The following is a 25,266-nucleotide window of genomic DNA, read 5'->3' as shown; positions in this document are numbered from 1 at the left end:
CTTAGTTTGTAAATTCATGAAAATACTTGTTCCCATTTCTGTCAACTTCATTTTGCTATTTGGGTCAACCAGTTTAGACTCTGTACATGTAAATTGTCTCTATATAATTTAGTAACTTAGGATTTTTACTACTAGTGATAGGACTATGACCCCTCCCACTTTAGACACTTAAGCAGTGCTTAGCTAGATAAAGAAGCCAGCACTTGCTGGCAGTACTTAGTAGAAAAGCCACAAGACAACACTGTGTTTTATGAATTTGATGTTCTCACCTCCAAGTTAACTTTTTAAAATTGAGCCTCATCTTGAACTGAAAACAGTAAAATATAAAATGATACTTTCACACTAATAGTTACTATTTGCAAAAGTGAAGGGAAATTATAGTAAATTCTCAGTTATCTGTCATGTTTGAGAATGTGGGATATTATGGTTAGTAGGGTATTGTGACTTAAAGGTTTTATGCAGCATATGCATATCTATACTCTAAACAAATTTGTGCAGTAGGCAAAATTTATCTTTGACCATGGTCTTTCCCCACCCCCCATGGGATCTTTCCTTGTTCACAGACACAGAACCTGTTCTTTTCTCTACTGCGCTAATAGGCCATCAAAACCTGGTCTTAAGGAAAAACTGACCCCTACAATGGAATTACATCACGCATACATTTAACTTATGCAAATGTAACTATTCTTGTTCATCAAAAGAATTTTCAATGTGAGGCAGAATGTATTTTTAATATAAATATCATAGGCAATTCTGCCTAACATTATACTCAATGAGCATATGCCCCTGAGTGAGTGTAAAATAAGAAACAGAAATCTGCTATGTTCTCCATTGGTCTGAGTTCCTGATCACTTCTCATAGAGTGAACGTCTCACCATTCTGAGGGTATTTCAAGTGTTAAAAGACTTCTTTTTTTTTTTACACAAGGCTTTTTTATACAAGCCTCCTAAACACAAGCCAATGACTCCAACTGGTGTTGAACCAAATAAACAGTCATCAGCTCTAATACTGAGGGACAAAATGTCTGCTTTGGACTTATTAAGAAGTGGACTATCTGTCTTCAGTCTGGTACCTTCAAAAGAGATTTTCAAGGATAATTTTATCTACATGGTTTTCACCTTACATGCCTATGTAAGGTTTGAATCCATTATGTAGTTTGAGTTTTTTCTTTTATATGAGTTTTATATTTGCATTTTAACAGAAAATAATGGAATTAATCTGCTTATAGAATTATAGGCATTATTAAACCTCAACTAAGTATGAAAAAGAAAGACAACTAGGTATCATTTTACTATTTCCATCTCTGAGGGAAAATTTGGGTGACACATTTTTATGTGTTTTTTTTTTTGGTAATAGCACTTCTAAAATTACACCAAGTAAGCAGCCATTTACTCTATCAAATCCTAAGACCAGCCCTGATTTTACACACAGATTTCCAAGTTTCTCAACACTATAATATGATAAATACATCAACATTTAAACTGTGTATTTCACCTCTGGTTCTCAATTTTTTCATTTATAGAAAGTATTTGTATTTAGACACTCTCCAAATTGCAATTCTAGCTTCACTCAGTTTATTTTATAATTATTTTAGCTCTGAAATCTATGATTATTATATCAGATGTGGACTAGATGCTGGATATATAATTGCGTTGTTTAATCAGAGGGGATTTTAATATCTTGCAGTACTTCAAAGTCATCCCCATGAATTAAGGTTGCCATAACTACTGCTATGCAAAGATACCAATTAGTAGAGATTTATAGTTTCTAGGGCCTAATGATGTTTACTGTGTGAAATAAAAACATACTTTTTTCTGTTCCCTAAATCCAATTTGATAGAATAAGAGGGAAAAAAACCAGATTTTTAGGACTTTGCTGGCCAACATTTGAGCTAAGATTTTAATTGGAAGAATACATTTTTATAGAAAAGAGTAGTGCAGTATTGTTGCATCACAGAGTCTTAAATAGCATGGTTTATAAATGAGGTAACTTGTTTTTCTGGACTTATGGTCCATGGGGGAGGAAAAGACTGTCTTTACTACTTAGAATGTTTTCTTGCTTTTTTATGCTGTATCAGGAATATAACAAGTGTTATGTTTTGGCTGCATGTTATGGACAGGGACCCTGTAGAAAAAGACAAGGGACCCTGAGTTTCCTGACTCAGGTGCTAAACAAAAGCCAAAGAAAGTTTTTAAGCATCCTATAAGCCTTTTTGCTAGTACTGGTGGGAGAGTGTTCCTGTTTTTCTCTGTTTCAGATTTATAATTGTTTATTTTACCATAATTATTTCATATTAATTTTTATATACTACAAAAATTTTTATTAGGTTAGAGCAGTTTTATTAGGCTAGAAAGTAAACATATGATACTTTCCTAATGGAGAAATACTGAGAATAATACTGCTCAACTGGAAACAAGAAAGCTAAAATTGTGGTAGCACTTCCTCCAGGTATTTAGCTCAAGCTTAAGCAGAGTTGTCTGAAAAGTTAACAGGAAAAGAAACTACTTGTGAAGTGTTAAAACCACAATCTAAGAAAAAAATTTTTTCATAATGTCATATTATAGAGTATTAAGAACTAAATGTCACAGACTTGTTTAGTAGTATTTAACAAATACATTTTCCCTCACCTAAGATAAAAACAACAACAACAGAAAGGCACCAAAATCCCAACATCAGTAGCTGAATTGTTTGGGTGTTTTGTTTTTGTTTTTTCATTCTTCTGGAGCCATGTGGCCAGCAATAGCACCATCTTTATATTTTAGGCAAAGAATGATTTTCAGGTTTTCTATGTCTCACAGTGGGACGACAATCCAAAGTTAAAATTCATATTAATTATTTGAAACTTAGAACTTATTTTCTCACTCTGGCAAATCCTAAAAACAACCCATAAAAGCCAATTTTAAGTGCTCTATTGCCAAACAATAAAGTTAGTAGCAAAAATGATGGTTATATTCTATTTTAGCAGTGTTTGTGTGAGAAAATTAAACCTAAATTTTGATTGGGGATTTCAACAACACTGCCTCCCCATTCTACTGAATCACCTCTTTCCTCAGGCGACACTGGTAGAAGAAGGTTCCAGTAAGAGGTGAGAAGGGGTAGAAGTTCTAAATAGGCGCTGGGATTGGGAAGGAATAGTGGGGAGCTTTCTGAGGGTTTGTGAAGGTCTTTGCTTCTAGCAATGCAAACAGCAGATATAATAATAAGGAGGGCGGTTGCTATTCTCTAAAGGTTCCAGAAGTTTAACAATAAGCTTGTCCCTATTAATCACTAACACAGGAAAAAGGTTTTAAGGATATATGAAGCCCAGTAAAATTTATTGAGTGTGTGTTCCTTTCCCTTCTCCCTCCTTCTTCCTTTGCTATACGGTTACATCTTGCCTTTGTCCCTGAGAGTCCTCCTCCACACCTCCTTATTTCCTGCTCCCTCTCCATATATCTGTTTTCTCCCAATCTTTTATATTCACTTACTTTCACTTTGATCCTTTAGTAAAATTTGGGACTATAGAGGTGTAGTACACAAATAATAGAACACAGTTCAATCTGCATTTTAAAATATTGCCTGACTTAGCTCTCTGAAGTCAGGGTCTGTTTTATTCATCAACTAACAGAATACAGTAGGCACTCAAAATATGTTGAGTAATGAACAAATAAATGCTGTTTTTGAGGACAGTTCTTTTATGGAGTTGAAATTCTAGGATGAAGAGCAAAATAGACTCTAGAGTGGATGGGGGTAGACTAAAGAATAGGTTAGAATATAACTGTGGTAGTGGTGGAGCAGCTGAATGAACTCACCCCCCTCTCCCTCCCTCCCTTAACACCATTGAAATGAATCAAAGGTAATGTCTACAGGTGTCCAGGAGTTTACAGTAGGAATAAGAAGAAAGGGGACATAAAAAGACCAGGCATGTATAAGTTGAGAACAAACTTATTAAGAAAACAAGTGAGCTTAAATTTTGGCTTTCATTTTGTCTGTATTTTTTAGGATTGGATTATATTAGGCTGCCAGTTCAGAAAATCCAATATAAGAATTCTTTTTTTTTCAATATAAGAATTCTTAAAAAAAAAAAATAATTCTTATACAGGACAGTTTCTTTCTTTCTTATGTAAATGAAGGCAGTCCAGGACTGCTTCAGAAGCTCCATGTAATCATCAGGTGCCCAAATCCTTCCGTGTTTTTCCAGCAGCCTCAAGATGTGGCTTCATCTCTAAGACAGATATCCAAGATGGCCACTGTAGCTCCAGAATCACATCCACATTCCAGATAGAGGAAGAATTTACTAGGAGAATAAGCATGTGCTTCGTCACTTTAGTGACATTTATTATGCACACTCCATTACCCTTTATAATCACATTGGCCAAAGCTTACCAACTTGGTCACACCTAGATGCAAGGAAAGCTGGATAATTTATCTTTTTTCTGAGTGGCAATATACCCAACTAAAGATTTGGGGTTTTATTAACCATAGAAGAAGCAGAGAATCAGCACTAGGGACAACTAGCCATCTCTACCATATTGACCAATGGATTTTCTTGGAAAAATATCAATAATAAAAGGTAGACAAAGAATTGTTATAGAAAACAATATTGTATTGTTTTTAAAATATAGATTCTCTTTTAATGTGTAAAATAGTTGAGGCTAGGTTGTGCTTGATATTAAATTATTTGCAGATACTTAGTAAACATTGTAATTAGAAGAAACAGCATTACAAATACTAAATTTTAAAAAGTACATTGATACCTAATAATTTTAATCTTAAATGCACCTTGTTCAAGCCCCACACACCAAAAGGATGAGTAAAATTTGAGTATTTCACAAACGCTGTGCTAAAGAGTTATTTAATTAATATTTTAAATAACAACTGCTGGTTCGATGTATTGTAGCTCTTACTGTGTAGCTCTCAGAGCTAATAGTTACTGACCACTTATTATTCCAGTCACTGTGTGATTTCATGTAATCCTCTGGCCTTCTAAGGTCACTATATTATCATTCACATTATACAGGTGAGGACATCAAGGCTAAAAGAGATTTAATTTTTCCTTGGAACCCAGTGTTGTTGGACTCTAATGCCAATGCTTCTAGTCATTATACTTTACTGCTGCTTCTTTATAAATGTTTAATAGTATAATCTATCTGATTGTTACCTTGTATCCACATAGAAAAAGATCTTCTCATTTTAAGTACTGATTCTTTTCACTTAATCATACTACTTTAAGCTCTAAAGATAATTGCAGAGGGACATTATGGAATAAAAACAGCTGGAGGCATCTGTCCATAAGTGAACAGTCACAACAAATAAAAGCAACCTCAGTATCTTATCCATAAGCATCTCATCAAAACCATCTTTGACAACACCACCTTTGCCTTATACAGTATTTGTTTAGATACAAAGTGGAAAGAAGCAAAGGCTTCTTGGGAAATAAATTTTCTTCTAATTCATAATCAATTTGCTGGGCGGGGGGAGGTCACCTTAGGAGCAACCTTTACCCACTCAAAAATTCATCTCACATTAGCAGTGAGGATTCAGGTATCACTTCAACTCATTGTTTTCCTTACTGATAAGTTTAAGGCATTCGTAATCAAATTTTAAGATACTGCCTTCTTGACTTTACAGAATATGTCTCCTGCATTCTATTTCTACTCTCATCACTCTGGCATACATCCAGTTACCCCTTAACTAGACCATTACACTGTCTTAAAGTCTATTTCCCCTTAGCTTCTCCCCACAACTCAGACCATCCTAGAAGTTTCTCCTAATCTTCTAAAATCAAAGCTCAGTCACCTCATTTCCCTGCTTGACACATTTTTTATGATCTCTTGACTTCTTCCCTTCATCTGAAGCCATAGCACTGCTTATACCTTTAACATAATTCCATTGTGTGTGGTTCTTTATTGGATTATAAAGCTTCTTAGGGCTGGAATTATGTTTCTTTCATCTTAGTGTACTCTGAAATATCCTGTGTGGGTTCTTGCAAAGCATTGTGTTCCCTGTAGAGAGTTGTTAAATGAAAGTTGTTAAATTCTTTGCTCCCTTTAAGGCCAAAATGTGGTTTAAAAAAATTACAGCCTATTATCCTCAAGCAGTGGTTATAAAAAGTATATCTTCTTCCTACCTTTGTCACGACCCTGATCCAACCCTCTCCTTCATTAAGGGGTTTTGGGTAGATAGAAGGAAAGAAGGCTTGGAATATCTCTTTCACTGAGATTGAGGCTATCTTCCACATTACATTCTTCCTTATTTAAGCATGGCTATACATGTATCTGTCTTTTTACCTGTTCATATAATCTTAGGGAAAGTAGCCCTAAATCTGTTTCCTGATCTTATACCCCTCCTTACTTCCTCTGATTCACCCATTATGTGCCAAGGGATTCAGTGCTGAACAAGATGGGTCATTTCTTACCTTTGGAGCTTTCAGTTTAATAAGAGAGACTGGCTAGCCCACTAGGAATTACAATGCAGAGAGATAAGTGCTTTAACAAGGGAAGTATATAAGGGAGATATTTACTATGCTCAGTGGGTGGGGGGAGGACAGGGAAGGCTTCTCCAAGGCAGTGATTTCTAACTTCAGACTGACAGTGAGAAGTGGGCCTGGATTAGAGGGAACAGAATTGTGGTCAGAGGGAAGAGCATGTGCACAAGTCCAGGAATGATCCCTGTGGGTAGACTGTGAAGTTAGGTAAAGTTGTGAGGCTGAAGAGGAGGGAGACAGTCTCACTACCTCTTCCTTAGATGTACTCAGGTTTCCTTTGCCTGTGCTCATCTTGTACACTTGTGAAAGTCACCACTTTCACCACTTTATACCACTACTCAGAAAGCTTTTAGGGCTCCATTATTGCCTTTTGCTTTCTCTAGTCTCCTCTTTCGCTGGCTTTGTAGGCTCCCTAAAACTGACCCTAACTTATTTCCCACTGCTTACTAACTCATATCTCTTGCCAGGGACAAGACAATTTCCTTTCAGTCTCTAGAGTTCATCAAGCTTGTTCTCTCCCCTGTGCCATTCCCCTCTACCCATCTTTCAAGCCTATACTGACTCTCCATTGCTGCATATTTTTCAGTTTGTGGCATGTAATTTAACACAGAATTACACATTGCCTACTGTTGTCCTCATTGTTTCTGAGTCTTTTATCATCAACTGTATTGTAAGCTCCCTGAGGGCGGGCTCGGAAGCTGCATTTTAAACTGTTGAGTAGGGGAAAGGAAAGGACATTGGACCTGAAGTCAGACAGACCTGCATCTGACTCTGCCTCTGCCACTTAAAGGTTGGCTGGTTTCTTCTTGGATAGTACAGGAATAATGAGATCCATCTCACAAGATGGTTGTGAGAAATGGCACAGTCACTCCATGGGAAATTTGTGGACTGTAAAACTCTATATACATTTTCATTTTGTTCCACAGTTATGTAGAGTTATATTCATTATATAATGTGAGATTTTATGGTTCCTTCCAAGACCTTAGGATCTTGAGAATTGCAGACAGTTATTTCTCCTTTTTGACATATTTCTCTCTAATCCAGGTCCTGGCCATTTTTATTCTTCCTCTGTTTCATCTATTTCTGCCCTGTCCTCAAACTTATGGATGAAATCATTTTAGGCAGCCGAGAAAATAGTATTTTGAGACATGAAAAAGTCCAGTTGCCTAATTTATTGATACACTTAAGAAATCTCCCACTGTCTTTTTCTCCTAGCATACTCTGCACGCATAGGAAACAATTACTTAGCATCTACACCTTTACATGAATGCTCTGGACATAGAGCACTGCTCAGGCCTTTGTGGGCATTCTTCTTTTTTTTTTCCTGTGGTCATTCATAGTCCTAGTTTTTCTGATATCCCTGCTTCTCCAGAACCCATTCTTCTTATTTTTCATTTTTATACCTCTCCTTAGACCAGATTCTTGGATCAGGGGGTCCTATCAGTGACTTGTCAGGTTTTAAAGCTCAGATTCTGAGGGTTCGAGGGCTAGGGATCTTGTTTATGCTATTGCAGGACCAAAGAATGGGGAATCAGAGGAAGCAGACACATGCCTCTAATCCCAAGTGTCAGGGAAAGCTATGGCCAAGTTAAAAGGCCATTTTATTAATTATTACCTACCACTTATACTAGGGGGAAAGAAGGGACCCAACATACTGTTGTTGGTTACCTTACTATCTAAGAACTTACATTATTTGTCAGTCTTTGACTGTATCTAAGAACTTTACTGAGGAGGTTGAAGAAGCTCAGGAAAATAGACTTTAATTGAATGCAAATTTATATAGGAAAATAATGAACATTTCCTTCCTTACTAAGAAAAGCAGAGAGTAGACAAATCTGCTTGTTATTGGGGAAAAGGAATGTTTACGGGGGAGGGGAAGTGGTAGAAAAAATGGCAACATTTAAAATTCAGGGCTTCCCTGGTGGCACAGTGGTTGAGAGTCCGCCTGCCGATGCAGGGGACACGGGTTCGTGCCCCGGTCCGGGAAGATCCCACGTGCCGCGGAGCGGCTGGGCCCGTGAGCCATGGCCGCTGAGCCTGCGCGTCCGGAGCCTGTGCTCCGCAACGGGAGAGCACGACAGTGAGAGGCCCGCGTACCGCAAAAAAAAAAAAAAAAAAAAAAAATTCTGTATTCATGGCATTTTAGGCAATAATTCACACTCAAGAAAAATATTTAATAAAGCAAAATCATCCCTGCTACTCATAAGAATTGTTCTGAAAAGTAAAATTGCCATGAATCAAGTGCATTTAGTCTGGAGACCACCTTTTCGGTATAATTACTGTGTTTTAAACCATGGTTTCCATTGTTCCTAATAGTGTCTTTAGTTATCAACAGCTAGGGAAAAAATCTAGGACACGGAGCTCTATAATCTTTAGAAATAGTAGCTCTCTGAAATTCCTTATAGAACTCAGGACCATTTTTGCTACTTTGGTTCCCCATTTACTGCTTACATTATTGCAAATGTTCTATAATAAATAATCTTCTTAAGCAGAGAGGATAGAAAGTATCCTAAAATCATTTTCATACACTAAATCTCTATTTCAGAGTAGTCTTGAAACTGTAAGAATTTTAGATGATTATCAAGTGAACAGTTTAGACTCTAAATGTACATGAGACAGTTAATGTACATTTTTCAAGGTAATCTTCAAACCCAGTTCAAAGATACCTTCTCTCATGTCACTGATAGGCACAGTGTGTGATTCCAGTACCATTTTTTCATTTCTTCATCTGCAGATTTTTTGGCATGTTTAGGTGGTACTATTATTTTCTGATACAAATAAGCATAGTTTGGGGACTTTTTAAAAGTACCTCTTTGTTCAACACACTGCTTACATGGCCCAGTCTTTGTTTTTTGCCAGATCCTAGGATTGGGGGAATCATTTTTAAGTATTGGATTCTCTTTGTCTCTATGGTATGTGCTGCCCAGTTTTCCAGGTGGCATCAACTAATATTGCTTTTTAAGAAGTGGTTTTTTATGACCCAAGGATACCAAAGAAAAACTGTTATTTAACCCTGTCTTCAATATCTACCTGCTCTCGTCTCTGGAAGAAAGATGACTTTATTTTTTTGCTGTCTGAAGTTAATGTAGCAGAAAATCATCAGAACAAGACATAGACTAGAAGAAAATATTTGCAACACATATATCAGGCAAAGTCTTGTATTCAGAATAAAGAACACTTTCAACTCAGTAGCAAGAAGACAACCAGCCCAATTAAAAAAAAAAATTAACAGAAGATTTGAATTGTCACTTCATGAATGAAGATATATAAATGACCAATAAGCACATTAAAAAATGTTCAATATCGATAGTTATCCAAGATATACAAATTAAAACCACAATGCATTATTACTACACAAGGGCTTCTCAATTTCAGCACTTGACATTTTGGACCAAGTATTTCTTTGTTGTGAGGGGCTGCCCTGTATGTTTTAGGATGTTTGGCAGAATCCCTAGCCTCTACCAGGTACGTGTCAGTGGCAACTGACTTACCTACCAGTTGTGAAAAACAAAAATGTATCCAGACATTGTCAAATTACTCTAACAGGGCAAAATCACCCCCAGTTAAGAACCGCTTCACTACACCCATTAGATTGACTGAAATGAAAAATATTGACTATGCTAAGAGTTGGTGAAGATGTAAAGCCACTGGAACTCTCATACACTGCTGGCAGTAATGTAAAAATGGTTCAACCACTATGGAAAACAGTTTGGCAGTTCCTTAGAAAGTTAAACCTATGCTTGTTATATGAGCTGGCCATTACACTCTAAGAAAATAAAATGGAAACATATGTTCAATACAAACCTATCTAAGATCCTTAGGGAATGTACTATCCTACTTAGATGAGAATTTTACACATGAATTGAAAATCTTAAGTACAAAGAACCTTTTCTTTGTTGACATGTAGCATTTTTTCCACTTCCTTACTGGGATCATTTTGCTTCTTCCTGAACTGAAGCTACTTCAGTGAGGATATATTGGTGTAGACTCTTACTTTTTCTCTCTTAAAATGTGTTTCTTGCATTCACTTTCTTAAAAGATAGTTTCATATATTAGTACAATTCAAGAAAGGCCATTTTCTCTCAGTGCTTCAAAGATATTTTTCCCCCAGATCTTCTGGCTTCCATTGTTAAAAATTAGACTGTCAGTTTAGTTTTTCCTTTGTAGGTAATCTGACTTTTCTCTTGGATAACCTTTAAGATCTTCCCTTTTTCTTGGAATTTTTCAGTTTTACTCTATGTCAAGGTATATATTTCCTTTCATTTATTCTGTATGGGATTCATTGTGCTTCCTGGAAATGAGGATTGGTGTCTTTAATCAGTTCTGGAAAATTCTCAGCCGTCATCTCTTAGAATATTGCCTTTCTCCTTCGAGAACTCCAATTAGATATATATTAGACCTTCTATTCCATCCTCCATGTTTTTTATTTCTTCTTCCATATTTTCCATCTCTTTGTATTATGTGCAACATTCTGGATTATTTCTTCAGATTTACTTTCTAGTTTATTAATAATTTTCTCCTCATCTATGCTGAATACACTGTTTATCTATTGAATTTTGTTTCAATTATTGTAAAGTCTGTATTGGATTCATTTTTAAATCTGGTTATTTTTTGATGGTTTCTTGTTCCTCATCCATACTTTCAATTTCCTTTAAAAATTTAAGAAACATATTAAACTGGTATTCTGCATCTATAATTCTAACACCTGAAGTCTTGCAGGTCTTAGGTGATTATTGTTTCTTCAGACCTCACTAATGGTGCTTTTTTTCATGGTATGTTTTATTATTGTAAGCTCACATTCATCAGAATTTTATCTCCTTCAGAGATAATCTGTATTTCTGACTGGAGCCTGGGGGACATAACCAACCCACTTTAACTGAATCCTTGCCTTGTTTTTTGATTGTTTCTTTTAAGACCAGGTAGATAAAGGGATTTAAGGCCCCAGCTCCTCATATGTGAGCCACTTTGTGCTTATAAATTTTCAGAGGAGGTTTTACCCCTTCTACCAAGAGCAAAAGTTGAAACAGGCAAAATTTTTACCTCCTTTTGTAGATGGGGTGTTTTTCCTAGTTAATGCTTTCAATGATAGTTTAGCCTTTTGGGGTTTGGCACCACCCAGTTTCCCAAGTCCTAGGCTTTGTCATCTGTTCCCTATGCTGCTGCTCTAGGTTACTGGGGATTCATAGCCACCAGGATCAGTAATCCCTACCTCCTTGGATTCCTCCTATTGGCCATTTTTGACTTATGAGGATTGCTGTTACTTTGCCAGTTTAGCCATACCTTTTAAATTATATTTCTTATAGATATATTTGTAGGTGTTTTTTACAACGTGAGTAAGAATCATTATCATGGAGGTTAGCTATTACCCTAATCTGTCAGAGAGTGGTGCTGTCAGAGCTCCTTAAGGCTTATTACATCAAAGTACACTTTTAGGGGACTTAACCTGGCAGTCCAGTGATTAAGACTACACCTTCCAATGCAGGGGGTGCAGGTTTGATCCCTGGTTTGGGAGCTAAAATCCCACATGCCTCATGGCCAAGAAACCAAAACATAAAACAGAAGCAATATTGTAACAAACCCAATAAAGACTTTAAAAATGGTCCACATAAAAAAAAAAATCTTAAAAAAAGCCGTAGACTTTTAGTAAATGGCCTACTACTGTACTATCCAAGTTCTTATTTCTGCTTTTTTAGAACTTTTCTGACTCTTTACTTGTGATCAAATGGTTGACTATCATTCTTTCTCTGTCAGTGTAAACAGTAGTAGTCCCTACTTCCTTCTAAATTACTGTGGAATTAGAAACTAAATAAACAAGCTTTTTGTAATTTTATACAAAATAAAAGTAAATTGTGTCTAAGAGAGGTAAACCAAAGGTTTTCCTCTGAGTACAGTACATATTCTTTGGTATATATACTCTGTACCATCTATTTTACTTTTTTTTTTTCTTACTTGTTCTAGATTCTTTTTTTGAGATTGTCAAACGAGTCAATTCAGGTATAATGAGATATTACTATATAAATAGTGTATAATAATCACCTATTTTGTCCAAAATTACTGATTTTCAAATGTGAAAGAAAACATTTTAAGGGGTGTGTGTGTAAATAATCATTAGATTTAATCCTACCAAATCACTCTGAATTCTACTTTTTGTGTGTGTGTGTGTGTAGGCAATACGGTATTTAACAACTAAGAAAAATTACCATATTTTCTTATGTTTTAAGTCTGTTAAAGTGACTCTAATGATTATGTGCCAGTTTGTCTTCATTTATGTTTTCATTTTTCCCTTTTACATAAAATGTTATAATGTTTTCTAGATGTTATGGAGCATTCGTATTCTGGCAGTAGGCTCAGTGGGGAGTCAGTCTAGATTTCCTAGAAAGGGATGATGTTCTAATGACTTGGGTGGTCACAGAGGGTGGGGTGAACAGTCAATTATACAAAAGAGATTTAGGGAAAACAGTACAGGGGAAGATAGGGAGGGATGAAGAGAAAAGTTCATGGTCCCTTGGCCACTTTCCTAATGGACATACAATCACTGGAATAGTAACAGTGGAAAGGAAACTATCTGACAACATCATGGTATAGTAGAAAGAACATGCCTTTGGAGTCGGACAGGCTTAAGTTCTAACCTTTGCTCAAGCCCCTTGCTATGTGACCTTAGGTATTTAACCTCTCTGTCTCACAGTTTCCCATTTCTGAAATGAAGATAGCATCTACCTATAGGGTTATTATAAGGGTTAAGAGTTCAAACATGTAAAGCATTTAGAGGAGTACCTGACACATACTAACTAAAATATGTGTTAGCTATGCTGTTAATATTACCAAATCTGCAACCATGAAGCGTAGCATCTATCTACTTCAAATCTTAGACTAAAAGTCAAATCAAATCTTAGACTAAAAATCTGGGCTTCCGTGGTGGCGCAGTGGTTGAGAGTCCGCCTGCCTATGCAGGGGACACGGGTTCGTGCCTCGGTCAGGGAGGATCCCACATGCTGCGGAGCAGCTGGGCCCGTGAGCCATGGCCGCTGGACCTGCGCGTCCGGAGCCTGTGCTCCGCAACGGGAGAGGCCACAACAGTGAGAGGCCCGCGTACCGCAAAAAAAAAAAAAAAAAAAATCTTTGACTAAAAATCTGAGTTACTGGTTTTGAGGCTCTCCATCAACCGGCAGTCAGTTACCTAAGTGCCACGATAACAATCAGGTGTTTTGCATAACACAGAATCCTGCTTTCCAAGCCCTTTGTACCTCTTTGCCTTTGCAGTTTAAGGCATTTCTCAGTCCAAGTGTCCCTTTAGGAGCAAAAAGACTACAGTAGGTGGATCTTATAAGGAAATCATAAGAAGGTGGAGAAAGGAAGAAGGTATGGATATTGTTTTTAAAGAAGGTAGACTGGGAAGAAAAAAAATGTCTGGCTGATAGTAGATGCCTAATTAATATTGGTTGAATGAATATTGAATAAATAGGCCCAATATATCCATACATATAGAGATTCATGAATTTAACAGAAACATACACAACCAATCCCTGGTGTATAGATACATAAGTGTTAAGTAATTGATGAAACTTTCAGTAATATTTGGATGGATACTGTTTTAAATTATTAAGGCTTAAGAGACCGAGGAAAATACGAGCTTGATGTAGAGTGTCTCTTTCCCAAATGATGTATTGAAAATACTTTTTTTTCTTGACACAGCATAGCTTAGTTATCTGTGACATTTGAGGATAGAGGAAAAGGATAAAGTAAGGATATCACCAATAAATAAAACCTAGAGTTAGTCTCCAAATATTTGTTTAATTTCCCCCTACCTTCCTAGAGATGTATAGAATACAATGAAATATTGAGAGGAAGTATACATATATACATTTTTGACAGCACCCTACAGTATCAGTAGCAAATTTCTTATGTTTTTTAGTGCATGGTAAGTTCAGTATATAATTGATGATATGGCAAGTCAAGCTGATCTGCTTAAAGTAATTTTTTTTTAGGGAACTAAAACTAGCAAATGATCTAAGCAGTACTTGAAGAAAAAAACAAAAGGTGGTTCTTGAAGATTTTTACAGAAAATATTAGAAACTGCTTTAGAAAACTTCATAAATTTGGCAAGCCAAAAGCAGAATGAAGAAAATTATTAACTATTGTTTCACAGTGTTTTTGTGTCTCTATTGCAAGTAACACTGTCAATTTGAGCAAATACTGAGGTTTGCACTAAACATTACAATGATGAAATCTGTAACTCTTTGAAAATCCCTTCTAAATCCTCAGAAAACTTTCTTCTCTCAAGAATATGTATTGAGTGATAGAAATAAGGAGGAAAAATTACATAGAATGGCACTGTACTATTTGTTGTTTGCTTGTTTTGAAGGTTGTATTTGTATGTGGTTGTTTTAAATCATATTTACATTTTTTGGATTCGCACTGTAGCATTTTCTTATTGGGTCCCCCCCACCAATCCCCCGTGAATTTTAGAAATTGAGTATTAGGGAATTTACGAAGAGAAGAATCTTATACATCTTCCTACCCTTATCCTCTATGCACAGACAAGAAAGAAAATTTCCCGCAAAATTCTATATATTATTACAAATACCCAAATATTTTAAAGATAACTTTATACAGGATCTGGCACAATAAGGATGTAAACAAAATTATCACTACATTACTAAAATCTGATATATTTTGTTTAGGGTTGGTGAAGAGATTTTATCTTTCCTTAACCCAGGACAGTCTATCCTGTTTTATAACTTGTGCTCTGCTCTGACATTATATAATTTTTTTAAAAAAAGCAAAAAACAACAACAACAAAAAAAAACACTGAAGGTTGGACTGCATTGGTATCTGGATCGGTTGAGTCCTTACCTGTTTGTCTGCTTTCTGATTGGCTGAAAACTGTTGCTAAGCTTGTTTTTTGTTCTTCGGGAAAGTCAAAAGTTGAATGTGACCTATTTGAACTGTATCCTGCTGCTTTTGACTCTGCTTTGCTCTTTCTCCGATCCACATACTTTTGTCTGCTATCTTTTGAAGTTTAGATTTTTTTTAACCCATCAATTTGTAAATTTAGAGTGCAGTATTTTAAGGTTTTAAGATTTTAATTGTACATTTGTAATGCACAAATTAGAGTACAGTGGTTTATTCTTTTTTTAATCTGGTTGAATACTTGAAAGTTGAATTTTCTGACATTTAAAGCACGTTCTAATTGTAAAGAGCAAATACATTATTTAAAGACCTGCCTATTACAAACACAAAAGATTATTTGGATATCAATAATATCTTTATTGTTAATAACAATTCCAAAGTGCATCACTGAAGAATTTATTAGGTCACCTTTTTGTGTTTTAGGATAAAAGCTATTATTGATCATATTGGCATGTATGTCACTGAAGGATGAGATTGACTTTATACATGTTTTCTGGAGAAAGGCTAGAAGGATTGACAGTCCTTTCAGTTATAGACCAAATCCGGGACAGCCTAAATAAAAGTTCTACTGGAAGCCAAGTTTGGTTTGTAATTCAGTAAACCATAATTGAACTGTTGTGATTCCAAGAGCCTTTTCTCTAAGGCTCTATTTGGCATTGATGGGAATGAGACTTTGAATTAGATTTCCCCGGCACTCTTTTAGAACCAGCAGAAATCCTGGGAACATTCTCTGAGCCTTAAAGCCTGACTCAAGCCTTGGATGAACAACATAGGGAGCTACAGACTAGCATGGATTCTCCAAACCTACTGGGAGTTCTAGTGTACAGATCAGGAGATGTGGCATGTATATAAAACAGTGATGTTCAAATGTGTTATTGATTTTTTTTTTGTCCACATAGTCTTTAGTGAAACAGTATTACCAGAATTCTGATTTATATACAATATCTAAAACTGGTGTTTTATTAATAAATGATCTCTTTAAAGTTCGAATAAGTAAAGTTAAATTATTTATCAAGCCAATTAGTGAGAACAATGAGCTTATGTTTTAAACAAACTTGAAATAAAGGGGTTATGGATTATAGTTACAGTATTTCTGTATTTTCTTGTATTCATAATATCAGAGAAATCTGGACTGACACAGCAAAGTACCTACATGCTGTAGCAGCCCACTCACTACTATAGTTTTACTCGAGCAGATGCAGGCAGGCATGAATTTTTTAGAAGGCCAGAACACACAAACTATACCCTTCCTCGCCACTGACAAATTTACAAGAATGTTCAAACATACACTCACAGAGATGATGGAAGAAGCTTTATTTACTCCAGTATCTAAATTATTATTTTGGTGGTTTCCAATGCATTTGCTGTTTATAGATGTTTGTAGGTTACCTTGAAAAAGAAAGCTCAAATATAATATTTCATAATATCTCTAAAGTACTTATAAGAAATACAATTCTGAAATCACTGGTAATGTACAAAGAAGCCTGGTGTAGGAGGAAGCCAGGTTCTGTTTAGCGTAAAGCATATTAATTCTTGATAAAATCAGGAATTATATTAACAGAGTAGAACTTTAGAGCTGAAGTAAAGTATGAGAGATCATGAAGTTCATTTGCCCTTCATTTTAAATTTGAGGGGACTAAAACTAGAAGGGTTGTTAAGAGATTGCCATACCTTCTGGGGTTTTGGTTTTGTTTTCTTATTTGTTTGTTGTTTTGTTTTTTTCCTCAGAGTTGGACATTAGTAGATGACTCCCTATTTAATGATCCCTGACAGAATCCCAATCTATTTGCCAATCTGTATGACTTATGTGAGGTTTAAGTCTAAATAAAATAGATGTCCAATCTCAAATTAAGATGTTTCTGCTTGTTCATAGGATTTAAGAAATTAAGTGCATATAATTGGTATTCAGTAAATATTTATAAATAATGAATGACTGAAGGGTTTACGTATTATTAAGATTTCTGTTAATTGGTAAAATAATAGCACTGACATCCATACATAAACCTATGCCGAAACATACTTTTTAAATTAGAGATATAACAAGTTAAAAAAGAATACTACCTTCTCCAACTTGTAATATCTGAATAAAATCCTATTTTAGTGTTTCTCAACTGCCAAAAATTAGGAAAATCAGATTTTCTATTACTACAAATGAAATGATCTTGAATTCTGTTCAAACTTAATCTCATATAACAAAACAAAACAAAACATAATTTTTAAAGTTGCATTCTTTTTTTGAGTATTCTTAGCTAAATAGAGAGATAGTAGTGGTAAGTGAAAATAAATATATTTGTTGAATTACAGTGCCCTGAATGTACCCACATCCTTTGGGCAGAGGGAATAATGACCCACAGAGGTGCAGTGAGGATTTTGGAGGGCAGAAGAACAGATGAGAAAATCCAGTGAATGGCATTTAATTTCTAAAATGCTTAGTAATATGCAAGTAGTTTGTAGATGTGGCCTTGTACTTTGTGACGAGGTTAAGGATCTACAACTTAATACCCTCTTGAAAAACAAGAGATCTCAGAAGGAGGCAAAGAAAGAAGGTGGTTTAAAGGATTAAAGGACCTACAACTAAAGATTATCACAAAGGAACTGCGTGGGGGGTTCTTTGAGCTGTTAGAAAAGCACATATTGAACTCTATTCCCAGCTTGGTAGTACTAATCATCGTGAGGGGACATGGATAGGGAGGTCAGGATAGCTGTTATAAACAAAAAATAACTTGATTAAAAGATTTTAGAATATTGTCATTAGGATTTTGTTTCTTTGAATTAAAATTATCTCTAGTTTGAATAAAACATTCAAAATTCAGACGTGATTAAGCAGATGACTTACTAATATGCATTTAGCCTAAACATTTTAACTGTGGGTAAATTCAGTTTTATAAAGGAAGTAAACACTTGAGAATTCAGTTCCATGAAGTCTGTGGGCTCAGGATAAGTTGAAGATATTAGGTTTGATTTTAATCTATTTTGAGAAGACAATTTTTTATATTATGCCAGACCAATATATTCCTTGGACGTAAAATTATAGGTTACGTATTAAAACCAGTTATTGCCTTGTGCCCACAAACAGAAGCATTTTGAGAATTTAAAAAGCATTTTCACATATGTTTTTAGGTACAGATGAAATCCAGCTCCTCAAAAACTATTTTTTTTAACATCTTTATTGGAGTATATCTGCTTTACACTGTTGTGTTAGTTTCTGCTGTGTAACAAAGTGAATCAGCTATATGTATGCATATATCGCCATATCCCCTCCCTCTTGAGCCTCTCTCCCATCCTCCCTCTCCCACCCCTCTAGGTGGTCACAAAGCACTGAGCTGATCTTCCTGTGCTATGCGGCTGCTTCCCACTAGCTATCTATTTTACATTTGGTAGTGTATATATGTTAATGCTACTCTCTCACTTTGTCCCACCCCCCACCCCCGTGTCCTCAAGTCCATTCTCTACGTCTGCATATTTATTCCTGTCCTGCCACTAGGTTCATCAGAACCATTTTATTTTAACATATTTATTTTATTTTATTTTTTTAGATTCCATATATATGTGTTAGCATACGGTATTTGTTTTTCTCTTTCTGACTTACTTCACTCTGTGTGACAGACTCTAAGTCCATCCACCTCACTACAAATAACTCAATTTCATTTCCTTTTATGGTTGAGTAATGTTCCATTCTATATATGCGCTGCATCTTCTTTATCCATTCATCCGATGATGGACATTTATGTTGGTTCCATGTCCTGGGTATTGTAAATAGAGCTGCAGTGAACATTGTGGTACATGACTCGTTTTGAATTATGGTTTTCTCAGTGTATATGCCCAGTAGTGGGATTGCTGGGTCATATGGTAGTTCTATTTTTAGTTTCTTAAGGAATCTCCATACTGTTCTCCATAGTGGCTGTGTCAATTTACATTCCTACCGACAGTGCAAGAGGGTTCCCTTTTCTCCACATCCTCTCCAGCATTTATTGTTTGTAGATTTTTTGATGATGCCCATTCTGACCAGTGTGAGGTGATACCTCATTGTGGTTTTGATTTGCATTTCTCTAATGATTAGTGATGTTGAGCATCCTTTCATGTGTTTGTTGGCAATCTGTATATCTTCTTTGGAGAAATGTCTATTTAGGTCTTCTGCCCATTTTTGGATTGGGTTTTCTGTTTTTTTGATATTGAGCTGCATGAGCTGCTTGTATATTTTGGAGATTAATCCTTTGTCAGTTGCTTCGTTTGCAAATACTTTCTCGCATTCTGAGGGTTGTCTTTTGATCTTGTTTATGGTTTCCTATGCTATGCAAAAGCTTTTAAATTTAATTAGGTCCCATTTGCTTATTTTTGTTTTTATTTCCATTACTCTAGGAGGTGGATCAAAAAGGATCTTGCTGTGATTTATGTCATAGAGTGTTCTGCCTATGTTCAAAAACTATTTTAAATACAATACAGTATATATGCACGGCCTGCCCGAGAAATATTTTCTACTTGAACATGTCATACATTAAGTATCTTCCATTATCTTTTTGGTTTTTTTTTTTGAGTTGGTATTTCTTTTTTGTCCTTCTTTAAAACCTTCAGTAACTCCTAAGAACATATGGGATAAAGACCTAACTCTCAGTTTCCCACTACACTCACCTTTTTCTTGAACCTCATCCTATTCCAGATTAAATCCATTCCTTATTATTTACTTCAACAACAATGCTGAAAAGTAATTAGCTTCTAAAAGTCGTAATGAATGAATTTTCCCACCTAACTTTGATATCTCAACACTTTCTTTACGGTCACTTCACTTTAGAGAAGCCTCAGGGTGTTTAAAGCCAGACTTGGTTACAAAATGTTCATGAATTTGTCAAACTATGGTATGTATACAGGCAGTGTCTGACTTGTAAGTACCTGCCTGACTTAACAAGTCAGCCATATGTACCATTGCCCAAACCTATATAGTCACTATCTTGGTAGTGCAGGAAGACAGGAACAGAAAAATCAAAGGAGCTTGGGAATATCTGGGGTTCCAAAGGGGAAGATGGGAAGAGACTATGAAAAACAGAATTTGCTTGGTAGAGCTGGAAAGGACAAGCTGATTCCCAAGCAGAACCTGCCTGTCTGCCTAAATAGTGACCCCAAAGCCTCCAAGAGTGTTTGTCTAGATGGCCCATATCTTTTATTATATGAATATTGAACTTGAAATTCATTATTAAGTTTTCAGTTGAGTTAAGCTTCTTTTTTTTTAATGGAAACGTCTCTGTGGAGTTCACTCATTCAATACACTCTTATTGAGGGTCTACTGTGTGCTGGGCACTAAGATATGAGAAATACAGCAGTGAACAAAAAAGACAAACATTCTGATTTTATGGAGCTTACATTCTATTGAGACAGACTAAATAAATAAATAAATTAGTATGAGATGTCAGTCCCTCATATAATAAGTGTGAGTTAGTATAAGAAGCCTGTTTTCTTCCTAATACCTACCAGTTATTCTAAGAAGAATAGGGGTAATGTGAGGAGCAGGTAGGAAGTTGGGTAAACTCTATTGAGGGAGCTTTGGGTAGCATGAAGTTACCAAAGGTCTGGGGAGACACTGAGAGGAATGACAGGGGTAGAGAAATAGAGGAGAGAAGCTCTCAAAGACCAAGACCACTCATTCCATGATTTCTTTTTTCTTTTCTGTTTTTTAAAACCAGATCTCACCCTGAGTATGAGCAAGGGAGATACATTTTTCTTTCTTCCTGCCCTCTTTTCTCGCCATCAGAATCAAGAACTTAAGCTAACATACCATTATTGACATTTTAAAAATATTCATTAAAGGAAGCAGCCCAGCTTCTGCTGCTTTGGATTCAGACAGACCTAGGTTCTGATCTCAGTCTGCATTTGACTACTTTTACAACCTTGGACAAGTTACCAATATTTCATGAGTTTCTGTTTTACAAATTTGTAAAATAGAAATAATTGTATCTGCCATGTAAGTGTAAAGTTCTTAGTGTCTGATATATTGGTCTTATCATTAGCCTGGAAAACCTGACCATGATTTAACATGCTTATTCTTTGAGGGAAAGTGATTTTCTAATTTAAAACCACTGACACTATTTGGAGTACTACTTGTTTACAAATATGAGTGATGGTCTGTTTCTAAAACCCTATGTAGAAATTTAAAACTGTGCATTTCTAAAAGAAGAAACCCTAAAGGAGAGAAAGATAGCAAAGATTTGTCAACGTTCTTGCTCCTTTATAAGTAATATAATTCTAAAAATTAAATTGAAGAAGTGAAAAAGTAGAGGACAAATAAGAGAATATAAAATTAACGTTCAGTACTAGAAGGATCTCAACATACCCAAAACGTGATGTTGAAAGGAAAAAAGTGCTTAGCAGGCAAGCTATATATTAAAAAAAAACAGGAAGATATCAGCTAGAGGAGAAAAATCTTGACAAAATTAGTAAGCAGAAGTAATCTTAAAACCAGCATTCATTCCAAGTAAAAATGTTTTAAATGACAATACGGCATTTTTTTCAAGAATGCTTAAACCACATAAATCTAACAAATCCCACTCCCCCTCTTAAAGGAGTTCTTTGGTTTAATGGCTAAAATCATGGCTATGTGTATCTAACCAATTATTAAATATAATTTCTAAAGAATAGATCTACAGATCTATAGTACTTTAATTCCTTTAGTTAATGAGAAAATTCAAGATTTAATATGTGGTCCATGAAAGTGTGATTATACGTTTTGGCCTGATTAGTATTCTTTCTATTAAAATATACATATTCTTTTTCATTAGGTGACTATATTTTTTAAAGTCTAATGGATTTAGGGAAGCCACTTGGTCAGGAGAGCATATAAGTTGAGATTTATCTCCTAAATTTCAAAAACAAAAGTATGAGGCATCATTTCCTTTCTCAAGAAACTTATTATCATGTTGGAGAGACAAATCCACCTTCATCCCTACACTTTGTTTCATTTCCATTGTTCTTCACATCACCCTCTTGCCTTGACAGAATTGCCTCAGCAGCCTTCCTAGCTCATCTTCCTGCCTCTAGTTTTGCCTAAACCTTAGCTGAAATGCAAATTTGATGTCATTCTACTCTTTAAAACTTTTAGTAACTCCACACTACTCTTAAGAATGAAATTTATTGTCCTTAATGAATCTTAAACAAGGTCCCTTCTTACTGTTTATGTTTTACCTAAACTTCATCCATTACTCTCCATACCCTGTGCTCTAGACCCCAGTGAACTTCCTTTATTCAGTTTTCCTAACGGACTACCACTCTCAGTCTTTCCCCTGCCTGTGGGCTTTTGCACATGCTGGTTTCTTTGCCTTAGAACTCTGTCTTTACTCTCCCAAACACTCCCCCGATTTTCTTGCCAAGGCCTCTCTACTAATCCTCTAAGCCCCCTAGCTCAGATATCTCTTCCTTCTGGAAGCCCATCTTGAACCACCAGGCCACGTCTGGACTCTCAATGCCACATAGCTCTCTGCTCAGATCAAGTCATTTGACACCACTCTTTTACATGGGTGTAACATCTCGTTCTTGAGAAAATTTAGAGTTGAGACCATTCCTGCTAATGACAAATGCAAAAACCTCACTTTGATACAGTTTGAGTAGGTTTACCAAAACATTTTTATTTTTATATTTATTTATTTGGCTGTGCCTCATTGCTTGTGGGAGCTTAGTTCCCCGACCAGATATTGAACCCACACCCTTGGCAGTGAAAGCTCGGAGTCCTGACCACTGGACCACCAGGGAATTCCCAAAACATTTTTAGAGGAAAGGAAATATTTCAGATTTACTTCTTGGATTAGATGTCAGGATTCTTCATCGAAGAAAAAAATGTTGAAAGGAAATGTTTAAATAGCAGATTTTGTAAATAGCTGCTGGCCTATAATGATAGCCTGTGGTAAATATCAAAAATGTAGTCCTTTGCAATTACTAATCGGTGCTCAGGAGGTTTACTACATGCTTAGCACTGGGGGTTCATTAGCAGAAGCACCTTCAGGACATCTGGCCTACTCACGTAGTGAAATCTTTGGAAAATATAAACTTTTTATTAAATGATTTGGAACAAAGCATTTCCAGAAGTGAGATCTACACAATGATATTTGCAGGTCAATACAGCTGTTGGAATTCTTGGTTAATAAATTTGGAGGCAGCTTTTTTATGTTAGAGAAGAGAATGACTAATTCACAGTTACTGCTCTATCAAAAAGAGCAAAAATCAGTACTCTTTGAAGACCTTAAGTCAGTCTTTATAGAAACCATAAAGGAACCTTGACATTTAATGGCTTGAAAGGGTCTCAGTAAGGACTGAATTAGAATATATTAAAATTATTTTTCTTTTTATGTAAGGCAGCATCAAAATAAACTGAAACTTTCAAAGAAGGAGGAGGGAGGGAGAGAGAGAAAAGAAAAAGAAAGAAAGAAAGGAAAGAAAGGAAGGAAGCAAGGAAGAGAAAGAGAAAGAAAGGAAGATCCTAATTGGAGCTTCTTATTCAATTTCAACATGTTTCTTCAATAAATATTTATCAAGCACAAAGTATCAAACATGAACATATATATACATACACACATATACACACATATATGTATATATACACATGTGTATACACAGTTTGCAGTTCTAATTTGCATTTAAACCATTTTTGCATTAGCTAAATGCATGCTTTTTCTTGCCTCATTAGAAAATAGAAAGGTAAACATTCTCCATTTTGTAAATGATATTTTAATGTTACAGACAAGGTTATGCCCTACTAGACAGCTAATCCCCACTATTTTATTCCTTCCTGAAAATAAAATCACAGCTCAACTCTTCTAGAGCCATTTTTCACATACTTCCCTCATTAAGTAGCTCTATAGCTCACAACCCCTACATCAAGTCCATTTATGTTTCCATGTTATTCATCTACAACCAGTTTATCTTGGAGGGTATGTCATATTGCTGCAAATTGGATGGTTTACTGGGTTTATTTTTGCCTGTGTGTTTGTGGCTGAGTGGGCATCAGATTAGACTGTTTTTGTGGCTGTGCTCAGAGGAAGAGAGCTTGGACGTCTCTGTAACCTTTTCTTCTATGTCAATATTAACCTCAAATTGCTTTTCTTGACCAGTAAAAATATTTTGGGTGCTTTAGCAATTTACAAAAGTGTATGAGAACATATAACATCATTTTATTTATCTGGAGAAGATAAATAAAAAGTAACCATTTTTAACCTGCTACTTTTAAAATTTGACACTTTAAGAGCTCAAAGAGTAACTCAGTTTTCTCTGAGACATTTTAACCTCACTCCTAAGACTGAAACTTATTTTCATTTATGAGCCCTGGTTCTGTGTCTGTCAGTATTATTGACTTAAACTCTGCTTGTTTCCTTCTATCAGAATGTTCCAACTTTTTTTTTTTTTTTTAACCTGAGCATGTAAGCCTTTGAAAATACGGGGCAAACATGCAAAAAAAGAGACCTGATTTAGGAGTTAATTTTTTAAAAAGAAGTTAATGGAGCCCTGTAAGGAAATAGTGTTGACACAGGACTTGAGAGATTTGTGTTCCAGATCCAACAATGTCAGTTATTTGTGTTCCTTTATGACCTGTTTTCTCACGTTCCTCATCAGGTTTCAGAGAGAGATTCTTTCTTTAGAACCTAGGGCGCTTATAAGGAAACAATTTTAAAGCTTTCGAATATACTTGTGAAGAAAAGAAATTTAGAGATCTGCTACCAAGGCTTATCTGTGTAGGAGAGTGATATTTATAGTTTCTACATAGCTTACCCAAAATAATTTTACATTGAATATGGGTCATGGTCCCCTACTTGTTTCTTCATTCTGCGGCCCAGTCAGCGCTGTTTGGGCATTATTGGAAAGAAAGAAGGGAAATTTCAAAAGTTCATAAAATGTGAAGCGAATTTGATTCCTCC

The 25,266-nt window shown here is 35.6% G+C and overlaps 1 protein-coding gene and 1 non-coding gene across 8 annotated transcripts in view; one reads left to right on the top strand and one right to left on the bottom strand.

Moving 5' to 3' along the window:
• The window catches only part of SESN1 (sestrin 1), a 131,912-nt gene that overhangs the window by 58,786 nt on the left and 47,860 nt on the right, over positions 1-25,266 (top strand). The window lies entirely within an intron of this gene.
• LOC117307547 (U12 minor spliceosomal RNA) lies at positions 5,454-5,569 on the bottom strand. Its single transcript, XR_004521316.1, has one exon. It is a non-coding gene; the product is annotated as a U12 minor spliceosomal RNA (small nuclear RNA).

Source organism: Tursiops truncatus, chromosome 12 (assembly GCF_011762595.2).
Source record: "Tursiops truncatus isolate mTurTru1 chromosome 12, mTurTru1.mat.Y, whole genome shotgun sequence".
Classification (NCBI taxonomy): Eukaryota; Metazoa; Chordata; class Mammalia; order Artiodactyla; family Delphinidae; genus Tursiops; species Tursiops truncatus.
This window is presented reverse-complemented; position numbering and strand designations above follow the sequence as displayed.